The 13,468-nt window shown below is 38.0% G+C and overlaps 1 pseudogene; it reads right to left on the bottom strand.

The window, feature by feature from the left end:
* Positions 1–2,481: 2,481 nt before the first annotated feature.
* On the bottom strand, positions 2,482–12,458 carry LOC139900474 (2-oxoglutarate and iron-dependent oxygenase domain-containing protein CP2-like; annotated as a pseudogene).
* Between the last annotated feature and the right edge of the window lie 1,010 nt (positions 12,459–13,468).

The following is a 13,468-nucleotide window of genomic DNA, read 5'->3' as shown; positions in this document are numbered from 1 at the left end:
GCTAACGTTTCGACCCCGTCTCACGTCTTTTTCAACCTTGCTCAAAAGTATTTAAACAATGACTTGCATATATTTCAGAACGTAACTCAGTCCTAATGATTTACTTCCATACATTTCACTCGCACAGAGAGTTCTGAAGGTAGAAAATCCAAAAAAATATTTTAATACTTTTGTACAGTTCGGTTTTAAAAAGGAGATAATAAATTAAAAAAAATAAATATTCTTTATTTTATTAATAACGGCAAATTTCTAGGTCATCATATTTACTTCTTTAGCACATTGGGCATTCATAATTCGTAAGATGTATAAAAATATAATAATAACTAGTGAAATGATCCGTAAAATCACGAGTTTATTTAAACGGAACAGTTTAATGATATGTTTTAGGTATTAAGTAAACGTAAATGCTAAATCATTTGATTTAATGACTCGTGAAATCACAGATTCTGACTAAGAAACTTATCGTTTTTACAAATATATCAATATGCTTAATTTGATCAGAATAAATGAACCATATTTATCATCTCACCACTTTCTTAATTTAATCACAATTATTATTTTTCTCGTCATAAAATTACAATATTTTATTGAGACATGTATTTCGCATACATATGTAACGTAATTAATCCCGTAAAGAGAACCCATATTTGAATAATAATAATAATAATAATAATAATAATAATAATAATAGTAATAATAATAATAATAATAATAATAATAATAATAATAATAATAATAATAATAATAATAGTAGTAATAGTAATAGTAATAATAATAATAATAATAATAATAATAATAATAATAATAATAATAATAATAATAATAATAATAATAATAATAATAATAATAAGGTTTGCTCTAAAATTGAAAATTGAGTATATTTATATTTTTAATAATTATTATTAGTAATAACAAATGCCTCTTTAATTTAAAAAAAAAAATTAAAATACAATTAGTATATAAAGGTTGTACAAATATGTTTCAAAGTTTGTACATGTGTTCATATGGTGTTTTGTAAAAGATTTTACAATTTGTTTTAAAGTTTGTACATATGATAATGGGAGTGTTTTATCATAAGGTTGTACATAGTGTTTTAAATATTGTACATATGGTCATAGGGTGTTTTACCATAAGATTGTACATAATGCTTAAAATATTGTACATATAGTCTTGACTCATGAGGTATTTTATCATAAGGTTGTAGAAAATGCTTTATATATTATACAATTAACATGTTAATATTTTTATTAAAAATAATTAATTATTTTAATGAAATCATCATTAGGGACTTATAAAATTTTTCTTTATTTTTGAATTTTTTTTAAACTTGGATAATCATTATTTATGATATCATCACCATAGAGGGAGGTGATTTTCACACCACTTTTTAATCCATACACACTTTTGTACCATAAACTTACAATTATATCCTTACATTTATCTAGAGAGTTGAACTTCTATTATTATTCTATACATAAGTAAGGGTATACTAGCAAATTAGGTGTGTATGAATTCAAAATTAGTGTGTGAGGATCACTCCCCATAGAAAGGTAGGTGTTCTTGGCTCAACCCATTTTGACCCACATCCACTTGACTCGACACCTTGACCAATCTGAAGCCTGAACTGCCCATTTTGCAAAATTGGAACTCTACTTGATGGAATACTGCAACGATTGGCCATTTGTAGCCAAACTACGATTCTCTTAAGCAAGGGGATGTACGAGAAATTATATAAACAGATGTACAAGAAACCCATTTTGACCCACATCCACTTGGGACTGAATTAATAACCTCAGTTGAGCGAAGGTTTTATTCGCTCATTCAAAAAATGGGTGTTGTCCTCATCAGGCCATATATTTACAAGATTTTACCCTACTTCAACTTCACACAAAGAATTGCAGCAATTAAATGATTGAGATGTTACTTCAGGTTGCGTTCATTTGAATCAAATAAAAGAAAGTGGAACCAAATCACGTGTACATGTCAAAAATGGGATCACCATAAAGTGTAGCCAAATATAGAACCCGGGTCAGCTATGTATGAAAACGCGCGTGGAACCACTAAGCTATGTTCGCATTATTGCATATCTTACATCCTATATTACAAAGCGTTAAAAACTGTGTCTTAAAAAAACAAAAAAGCGCAAGTTGTGAAGTGAACAGTGTTTTACGATTTTTTCCAATTGATATAGATACACTATAGACCAGGACAAACCAAACAAAGGACCAACACGCAAATGAAATGTTGCTGGTTCCATTTTGATAGTTTTTTTGAAGCCGAGAACCCTAAAAGTTGACACTAACCTTGGGTCAAGTTTAAAAGGGAGATGGATACAAGTATATACCTAGTACCTGAAACAGAAACACATGCATAATACATACATTTTATGTTCTCATAAACAACGTTCCATCTAGGATATAAGTATACTAGATAACATCCCATCACAAGGATATATTTAAAACCATAAAAAAGACGGACGTCTGCAGGAAACACATGTGGTTCGACTCAAAAGAAAGAAACCTAAATGTACAGCAATGTTGCAACACGGTGAAAATAAACCAAGTTCAAGTTATTTTATCCAAGATTTAAGATGCAGCGTCCCCTTCAGTTACAAGCAACTCCTGATAACATCATAAAGAGACAAACCATTACTTTAAAAAAAAAAAAAAAAAAAAAAAAAAAAACACACCATTAATTTACACAATCTTTTAATAGGAGGTTGACAAACATGAAAAAATAATACCTTTTTCCTTGCATCCATACATTGTTGAAGACTTCCTTTCTTCTCCCTTTTGCACTCACCACAAAAGCTTAAAAAATCCTTTTTGTGTTTTTTCATCTCTCTATGTACAGAACTACAAATAAAATAAAATAAAAAATAATTAAAAAAACTAATTCAGTAATTAAAAAGGAGTACACGAATATAAAAGTAGCCAAACACATACCTTCTGCACCACAACAGTAAATTAATTCTATGCCCAGATGTGGTGGCTCTCGCACCATGTCGATGACGACCACGGTGAATTATTGCACGTCCAGGGGCATGAGTGTAATCAAATATTTCCTGTTGAGTTTATAAAATACCAATTAAAAACTTTACTGAACTTGAATAAAGTTCACAAAAGATATTCACGTACCTCGGGATATGTTTCACCATTCACGTGTTTTTCACATCGCACCCCTCTGAAAGACAACTCCCCACCACTAAACTGTTTGCCCAAACACACATTCAGGGTAACTTCCGAATCATCCACATGAAAACCTAACAAATGAGAAATATATAAGATGTTACAAATTATATTAATATTAAAAGGTGTTAAATTTTTTTGACAAAAGATTAACATTAATACCAAGTGTTGGTTATAGTTTTGGTCAGAAGAAATGGATATGGTTGCTTTGTATTTGTGAATGGATGTTATCCCACATAGGTGGGAGGAAGTAGTGGGATGGGGATGACTTGGTTATAAAAGGAGTGTTAAGCCTCACTTTCAAATTGCACCAATCAATACACTTTAAATATTTGATTATTTCTTTCTTTCTTACTCTTGTTTGAGAGTTGTATTAGTTAAATATTTTGGAGAGTGTAGTTGGCTTAAGAGAGTCGTCTATATCATTGTAACAATTTGTGATATAGTGTATTTTGTCTTTTTGGGGGCCGGTGGTTTTTCTCCTGTTTTAGAGTTTCCACGTTAAATCTTGTGTTGTGTATTGTTCTTATTTCTTTACTATTATTGTTGGGCTGGGTGGTGTGAATTAGTGAGACCGTAATTTCCCAACAACTGGTATCAGAGCGTCAGGTTTGACGAGGGTCTCGGTTATAGGAGTCGGAGTATGCTCTGTGGTTGCCACGGGAGTGGATCGTCCACATCAGAAACGAGTTCTATTGATCGTATAGGGTATCTGGTTAGACAATATTTGTGATTCGTAGTAATAGTTGGATTTGTTAGTGGCGAGTTGTGAATTTCATATTTAAAGGGTCCTGGCTACCTGCTACATCTTTTGGCTATTCGAAACGTGAGCAAAATCAGAGAAAGTGTTGTTTATAGGATACGTACACGATGTCGAAGTTCAGTCCAATGAGGTTTGATGTAGAGAAATTTGATGGGAGGATCAATTTTGGTTTATGGCAGGTTCAAGTCAAGGATGTGTTGATTCAGTCTGGTTTACACAAGGCTTTGAAGGGTAAACCCACCCTTGTTCCTGGCAGTGATTCTAGCAGTAAGTTCGATGAAGAAGAATGAGATGATATAGATTTGAGGGCAGCAAGTGCGATTCGTTTGTGTCTTGCAAAGAACGTGCTTGCAAATGTGCACGGGTTATCAACGGCAAAGAAGCTTTGGGTTAAACTAGAGCAGTTGTACCAGGGCAAGGGCATCTCAAATCGGTTGTGCCTTAAAGAACAATTTCATACTCTGCGTATGGATGGAGGTTCAAAGATTTCAGATCATCTAAGTATTCTTAACGGTATTGTTTCGGAACTGGAGGCTATTGGAGTTAAAACGGATGATGAAGATAAAGCTTTAAGGTTGATATTATCTTTATCATCGTCCTATGAGCACATGAAACCTATTCTAATGTACGGGAAAGAAACGTTGAAGTTTGAAGATGTTACTAGCAAGCTCCTATCCGAGGAGAAAAGATTGGAAGGTAACGGAGTCTCGTCATCAGAAGCTACGGTACTGTTGTGTTCGGATAGGCAGAAGAGAAACTCTAGAAAGAATCTGACATGTTGGAAGTGCGGGAAGACTGGACATGTAAGGGTTAATTGTCCCGGTGGAGCTAATCCGGCAAATGGCTCCAAAGATGCTAACATTGTCTCTGTCGTTACGGAGAGTGACGAATTCTTCTGAAGTCACGTCATCCTCATGGTGTGTCCGCGCTTCCATGGAAAGGGATATTCGTTAGCGGTTCCACAATTGCACATGGGCATTGGTTTGGCGTTTATGCAGGTTGTGTGGTGGAAACGGATGTTGTAGCCGATGAAACTTCCAGGGAAAGCCAAACAGGAAGTTGCACCATAACAGTTCAGCTGGGTATACAACATATGCCGATATAAAATGCTTGGAATGTGATATTCTAAGTGTTATACTCTTTATGGTGGAGTATGATAATTATGTTTAGAGTTATGATTGTCTGTTATGACAATGATTGTCGGGACTTGACAATGTTCGATGAAGATGCAAATTTTATTTCTTGAGTTAGAGGTAATGCCAGCGGCATGAAGATGAGGATCTTGAAGTTGTCGTCGAGGAAGCATCTACGTCGAGGAAGCACCTAACAAATGAGAAATATATAAGATGTTACAAATTATATTAATATTAAAAGGTGTTAAATTTTTTTGACAAAAGATATACCAAGTTCAACATCTCTATCCATTCCATACTCAACCACAAATCCATGATGGGAATCAAGAGAATATCCTCCAACATCAGGAAAGAAAACTGCCCAGAAAAACAAAAAACGTAAGAGACATTTATAATTACTTTGTTTAATTACAAAAATTAACTTACTTTTTGAAATGTGGCGTATGAAATCTTCCATCAACTTGTCAAGCGTGCCTTCCAAGCCAAAGTCATCAAGAACAGCACCAAACTTATTCATTGTGTTTGGTCGCATGATTCTGAATTTCGTTTCATGGACCCACTTTTCAAAATTTTCTACCTAAGCAACAACATGTTAACAGGATGATAAGAAAACATGAAAACTAAACTACATGACAACGACAAACTAAGAAAAACAGAGGTTGTTTTTGTTAGAATATGGTTATATTAGTGAAGCCCGGCCCGTATGTGGGTTTAGGGTTTTTAAGGTTTCATTGTTTTTTTTTGAACGGCTGGTTAGTTGGTTACTGACTCACGCACCCGAAGGAGGAAACCCAGTCTCGAATCTTCGCACAACCTTATTTCAGGAGGTGAACCCGACCGGTTTTGTCTGAGGACCCCACCCACCAGAAGTGGAATGGTGATTCAGTCATATGGGAGAAAACCTCCCCTCTCAGGATTCGAACATGCACCACTATGTGGATACAAACTCTGCACAACAGGGAGTGGCCACCCAGGCTAGGCCCGGATGGTTTTTTAAGGTTTCATTGTAGTCTATAAATACTGGCATAATAAATCATAATATCCTATGGTGTATACATTCTCTAACATGGTATCAAGAGCGGGTTGATCCCGAGACCTGTGACCCCGTCAATTATCAAACCCTAAAAAAAACATCATCCTGTAGCCGTAGTCTTCTTTCTCCCAATTCTAACTTGTAGCCGTAGTCATCTTCCTCTCAATTCCAACATATTATTATTGTTATTTTACTTTTTGTTCTATTTTGATCTTTTTCTTGCTGTGATCAAACAGCCGCCAAAGTCACATACGCAGCCCCCAAAGTCACATGTATATGTGAACAATCATCATCTATTTCCTATTTTATGTTTTTTCCTTCACCAAAAATTCCGAAAAAAGCATATATCGGAATGAATACGAACAGCAGCCAAGTCGCATATAATAACCTTTATTATTATGAGCCAAACGTGTATATTCACTTTTGAATTCACCACCTAATTCAACCGCACCACTTATTAGTATTACGCATTTGTTTCTTTTTTTCCTTTTATGTTATTTTTATTCTAGCGAACTCTTATAATAAAATCGGCGTGGGGCTGAGCCGCCTAGCTTGACTAGGTTCCAAACCCCGAAAAAAAAGAATATTGTCAAAACTCTTGTTTGCAGCGTTGAAGAATATTGTTATCGTCAACAAAAGTAGCATATGAAAGCGGTACTTGATCCCTAGGCACAGCAAGCCACGTCGTAAAAAAACGCTACGGAAAAAGAGAAGCCGTCAAGAAATCTGCAACTCTATCAACGAATATCAGGCTATTCAATGCAACAAATGAGAGAAAAAATAGAGTTTATTTTATTTCTTTAATTTAATATTAGTGTTTTGTTCCAGTTCGAACTTTCGCGATTTCGCCGTTCGGCCTGCGGGAGAGTGTTAGAATATGGTTATATTAGTGAAGCCCGGCCCGTATGTGGGTTTAGGGTTTTTAAGGTTTCATTGTAGTCTATAAATACTGGCATAATAAATCATAATATCCTATGGTGTTTACATTCTCTAACAGTTTTTACCTCACTTAGCAACATTTCACAAAAACGCGGCTGTAGCATATCACATGTATATACTCCTGGAGTGGGTTCAGACATTATGCTTTTAATACTTTTATCTCTGTCCTTATCATTAGCATTGAATGCCTTCAAGAATGATGGCACGAAAAACATTGAAGGATTCATTGTATAAAGTTCCCTGTACAGAGGCTAACAGAAAACAAGACATGCATATCAATTAACATTTCAAGATAAATTTTTATCACCATCTAGAAAGGTAAATCCTAATCCAGTTTGTTATCGTTCCAGTAAGAAATCATTAACCAGTAAAGGGCCTTCGGTTTCTTTTTTAAATATCACAAGCGATTTACCTGATAATTGGATACAATTTTTTGCCTATACTCTTTATGCTTCTGTTCCTGTTTAAAATAAGCAAAAACAAATTAGAAGATGATTAGTAACAATGAATAGCATTCAAAACTGTAATAATAAAATTATATAAAGTTTAACATAGTTTTTAGGCACATTTCATCGAAAACTCCACAAACTTTACGTGATACAAACCTCACTAGCTCATGTGAGCAATCAAATCAATTAACAATTCATGATTCAAAGCTGCTTTAAACAATGCAGCAACAATTTATTCATAAAACAAATTCATATAAGGTAAAATATACATATATATATAAATACATATAATATATATAGATAGATGCTTACTCGAGTACGTTCTGCTTCAGTTGAATAACGAAGCAAAATATCGCGAATGTATCAATACTTTGCGTCTCTAGAAACATCTAGAAGATTTGGCGGTAAATATCGTTCGAGAGAGATGAAAAGAGTTAAAGAAGCCAAGAAGATAAGAGTTAAAGCTCCAATGTATGAACTGCGAGATGACATCTTATACACAAGGTCCTACCTCGGGCCTAGCTTGCGCTGTGTAGGACCAAAGCAGGCTGAGACAATCATAGATGAAGTTCATGCGGGAGCTTTCGCTCTTCACTCTGGTTTCAAAACTGTGGCATAAAAAATCAAGAGGTTGGGTTACTATTGGCCAGGCATATATAACGATGTAGCAGAAAGAGTGCGCATATGTCAGGAATGCTAGTTACATGCACCCGTTAGTAAAGCGCCACGCCACCCAATGATACCCATAACCTCGCCATGGCCCTTCTGTAAATGGGCTATCGATATAGTGGGTCCATTCCCAGCAGGAACTGGAAACGAGGACTATCTTGTAGCGGCGATCGACTTCTTCACTAAATGGGTGGAAGCAAAGCCGCTAAACAAAATTACTAGCAAGAAAGTAAGAGAGTTCGTCTGGGAAAGCATAGTTTGCAGGTTTGGTATCCCAAATGAAATCGTGAGTGACAATGGGACTCAGTTCGAATGGAATCGGTTCAACAGCTGGTGCATAGGAATGAACGTAAAGCAAAGCTTCACTTCTGTCGCGCACCCACAAGCCAACGAGCAGTGAGAAATGGAATGGATGGGTTGATGAGCTTCCTAAGGTTTTATGGGCACATAGAACCACGCCCAAAAATAGCACGGGAGAAACACCTTTCAGTCTAGTATATGGTTCAGAAGCTGTTTTACCCGCAGAAATAGCTGTACCCACAGAACAAGTTTTGTCCTTCAACCAAGATCAAAACTCAAAATACCTGCACACTAACCTCGATTTACTAGAAGAGCGTAGAGAAATGGTGGCTGCGTGCGAAGCCATTAACAAGCAACGAATAGCAAGATACTACGACAAAAAGGTCAGGATGATTAACTATGCGGTTGGTGATCTTGTTTGGCGCGACAATCAAGCAAGCAGGATCGAAGATACTGGAAAATTGGGACCTAATTGGGAAGGCCCCGACAAAGTTGCCGGAATCAGTAAAACTGGAACCTACAGATTGGCAGAGCTAAATGGCAGAGCAGTTAAACGCACTTGGCACGCTACCGCGCTAAAGCGATGTTATATGTAATAAAGAAAATAGGAGAATTGATCATTCTGTTAATTTATCTTGATTTACATATAATGGTATTGTAATTCGGCGCATATGTTAGGTTACTGGTAATTACTACGATTGAACGACACCTTTGTGAAATTCACTTTATGAACAACAAATCATTTCCGGTCTATAATTTCATGTACCAACCCCAAGGGGTGGTCTAGTGGTTAGGTGCTTGGAAATCTCCAAAGGAGACCAAGGTTCAATCCTCACTACCTACACTTTGGGGGCTTGCATTTCAAATAATAATAATAATAATAATAATAATAATAATAATAATAATAATAATAATAATAATAATAATAATAATAATAATAATAATAATTTCATGTACCTCTTAAAGCAATATAGCTATTTGATTTACACTATCAGCGCACGGAACGATGCCATCGCTGGTCCTGCCTTTGTAAGGGATACCTTTCTCTAGCTCCCGCACGGCAGAAGTTTGTTTGGCGACATGCTAGTTTATTGTAACCGGAGAGCGACGGACATTGGTTTGTCCTAGCTGTGACACCCCAGGTAAAACGTTCCCCGTAGCATGATATTTTCCGCTTTGCAGAGATAGGGACGTACCCTTGTCTCCCCCGTAGGTTGCTCACGAATTTTTCTTGGCGACCAAGCACGACGAGCACTTTCCCAGGAGGTCACCCATCCTGGTAGTGCTCTCGCCTGAGCACGCTTAACTGCAGAGTTCTCATGGGATCTGCTGCGCTTGTGGTCCCAAAACGCGTCATGCTAGGAAAGGTCTCCACACCCTTATAAGGCATGCTTCGTTCCCCTCTCCAACCGATGTGGGACGGATGTAACACGGATGTTACAATCCTCCCCCCTAATGGGACACAACGTTCTCGCTGTGCACGTTTGGTCCGGGGCCTGGCTCTGATAACACTAAACATTTACACATTTTGCACCTCAAGTGTATTCCTTTTGACATTTTTCTTCCTCACCAAAAACGCAAAGGTTATAGAGTAATACGGCCAAAACCCGCAGGCGCACGGCTTTTTCTTGGCGACCACACACGAGAAGCACTTTCCCAGGAGGTCACCCATCCCGGTAGTGCTCTCGCCCGAGCACGCTTAACCACAACGTACTCGCACTTCTACTCAGCCTGTGATCCCAAAACGCGTTGTGTCATTTAAGCGTGAGTATTACCTTATAATCCCATGATCACTCATGTTCGTGGGCGATGTGGGATTTGTTTAGGGTGTTACATTCACCCAGCACTACCAGGATGGGTGACCTCCTGAGAAAGTGCTCGTCGTGCTTGGTCGCCAAGAAAAATTCGTGAGCAACCTACGGGGGAGACAAGGGTACGTCCCTATCTCTGCAAAGCGGACAATATCATGCTACGGGGAACGTTTTACCTGGGGTGTCACACTAGCCCCACCTATGCAAAACTAGAGATCTGTAAGTCATGACTATAAGCGATAGGGTTGGTCGCCCTTGACTCGTTCCCGAGTGTTGGTGCACTTAGAAGACTTTTGCTCACGCACAATGAGTATCGTGTGAATATGTATGCTGTGTGCACAACAGTATCGCATATACTACAAGCCTTGAGTATAAAGAAGGATATCTTTGACCATCATATGAAAGCATGATGTTATGAATGAGAAAGCTTATGATCATCATAACGTATTATTTATAACACACAAATTTTACATTTAAGTTACAAAAGCGCAAAAATCATAACACTGCATTTATTAAATCATGCGCATTCATTCTGGGATCGCGCGAATATCTTTCCAAGGAAAGAATCTCAATTTCTTCCAAAGACTTGGCTAGTACACGAGCGACCATCTCTGCATCCGTTACAAGCTGACCTTTTACCAATCCTGGAGTAGGATCAAGCACCAGCAATCGTTTCTTGAGGAAATTCCAGAAGCGGAATCGTTCCAAATTCCGGATAGCTTAACAACTCAATTATATGTGTTGTTCACTGTAGAACAGTTTAATGCGTTGCCCACAACATGAGGAAGGCCAGCCTTAAGACGAGTGAACTCGCGCTTCCATTTCTTCGCTTCCTCGGCCATGTCAAGATAAAGAGTGGTGGTCTTCTTCAGAGAAGATTTCAGCGCAGTCCTCTCAGAAAGCGTAACTCCTAACCTATGGTGGATGTCTTCCCTCTCCACAGTCAACTACTCTAAAGAGGCACGAAGACGCTGATTCTCGCCTCGAAGCGCCTGTATTTCGTTCACATGTTGATGCCCAGCAGTTTCACCAATTGGAGGATCATTCGCATGAGGCACTTCGGTAGAACCAGTAGCCTCTACGTTATCGTCCACATCTGTCAAAAAACAAAATATATTTAAACAATGAGCCAAAATTAGGAGGTACAGCAGCGCAAAAGCAAAAATATACCAGTCCTTCCGCACTTTAACGGCACTGAAGGATTGTATTTTAAACGGGGATCAGTAGGAGCGACCATATCATTATACTCCTTAGGTGTCAATTTTCGCTTACCCACGTAAAAAGGGCGATACGCGGTTGACCCCGTCTCAACACGCTTTCGCTTGCGCGTATCACCACCAGTGGCGCTAGAAGTGTTGACAGGAACTTAAGAGTCGCGCATTACCACATGTGACGGACTCGTATGGGCAAGCTTCTCGACTTTGAGATACTCTGCTAAGGTTATCTCTGCAAGAAAAGTATATGCGCATAAGAATGCGATTCAGAGCTATACGATCAGAAAAAGTAAATAAAGAGGTTGGCGATCAATATACTTGCATTTAAGGTGATGCGTGAAGCAAGGACGATGGCCTAGGTAGGTCCAATGTTTCGACATCTCCTAGAATACAGCACAATGTTTTCATACATGTGCATGTAAAGCTGCTGGCCGACACACTTGTCAAACATAGTACGTTTGACAGAACCCAACGCAGGTGTCTCATTTAACTCAGGTTTGAAGCCGTATTGCCATCGCCCAATATTTGAAAAAGATGAAGGGATAAATGCGCTATCAACGAAGAAATAAGTTTCCTTCCAAGAGGATGGAATCTTTCATGTTATTTCGCGCGTAAAATCCCTGTTATCTTTAAAGGTAAACAACCTTGGTCGAGGCGCTAGTAGCTAAAGATATTATTAAAAAGGTTCACGGTCTGCGTAAAGTTGTGCGCCTTACACCACATTTGAAACAACGAGACCCTACAAGCGCCATGGGGGTCCAGTTGACCGACACCTATGTTGAAATGGGACAATACCATCATGTAAAATTGGTAGGAGGAACGCGCCAGGTGAGCACAGTAGGATTCACCTCCTTAAGGGGCAGATACCATTGCACAAGTTTTTTAACAAAGTTCGGATCAACATCGAACACAATAGATCCTACATTCAAAAAATCGGAATTTGCGCTAGCTGAAGCCATTACTTAAAAAAAGAAGTGTGTGTGAAAGAGAAATGAAAGTAACAAATTTTGAAAAAGGAATGAATCGGCATTTATAGGAGAAAAAGAGGAAGAGAGAGAAAGTGAATTAAATATCAACCGCACACGTGTCAGAAACTAGGAAGAGTAAATGCTAATTTAATGAAATAACAACTGAAGTGACAGTTATGACACGCAATAAAGGCGGCGTTAGAAAGACTGTCACATCACGATTAAGAAAAAATGATAAAGTTCCACGCCATGCGCACAATACTGTGCATACCATGAAACTGGGGGACTTAATGACGCACATAAAATACGCTACTATTATGAGCGCACAGAATGCTTCCATTGCGCAGTTCTGTACTGCGCAGAATAGGAAATGCACCATGTAAGAGTTGGCGTAAGTCGAACAAGACAAAAGACTGTATGAGAATAAAGGACAGAATCTTCCTTTATACAGCACGATACGGTGGGGACCACGTACGTGCAGCAACTTTATCCGACAAACAGTACAGCAAGGCAAACATTCTATTTGTTGTCTCCTGACGTGGCAGCAAAAGGACAACCCTCCTCACCTATAAATAGTTATGAATATCACACACACAAAGATCACTCACTTTTCCCATCATCTACAAAATACGTTTTATACAACACTCACCTGCTCAAGCAGAGGATTCCACTAACAGTTTTCAAGTATTGTTCTTTGAGCAAAAACCTTAACACCGTCCCTTTGAGCCATCAGTTCTAGCATGCCCGAATGATGGTGGGTCATGTTTAACCACCCTCTTTGAGATCATCATCTCGTATGAGGGTTACTCACGGTACTCCTGACCAGAGAGTTAAACACAAAATACTCTTAAATCCCCTTTTGTTGATCTCGCATAGACCGAACCCCCTTTGGACAATTTTATGCTTGATCACCCCCCAGCTGTAACAACCCGCCTTTTTCCGTTTACTTCCCGTTTAATTAATTTAAAGTTCGTTATTTAATTATAACATCTCTCATTTAC

The sequence above is a fragment of the Rutidosis leptorrhynchoides genome, chromosome 3 (genome assembly GCF_046630445.1).
Source record: "Rutidosis leptorrhynchoides isolate AG116_Rl617_1_P2 chromosome 3, CSIRO_AGI_Rlap_v1, whole genome shotgun sequence".
In the NCBI taxonomy this organism is placed as follows: domain Eukaryota; kingdom Viridiplantae; phylum Streptophyta; class Magnoliopsida; order Asterales; family Asteraceae; genus Rutidosis; species Rutidosis leptorrhynchoides.
Note: the sequence above shows the minus strand (reverse complement) of the source record. Positions and strands in the feature narration are given on the sequence as shown.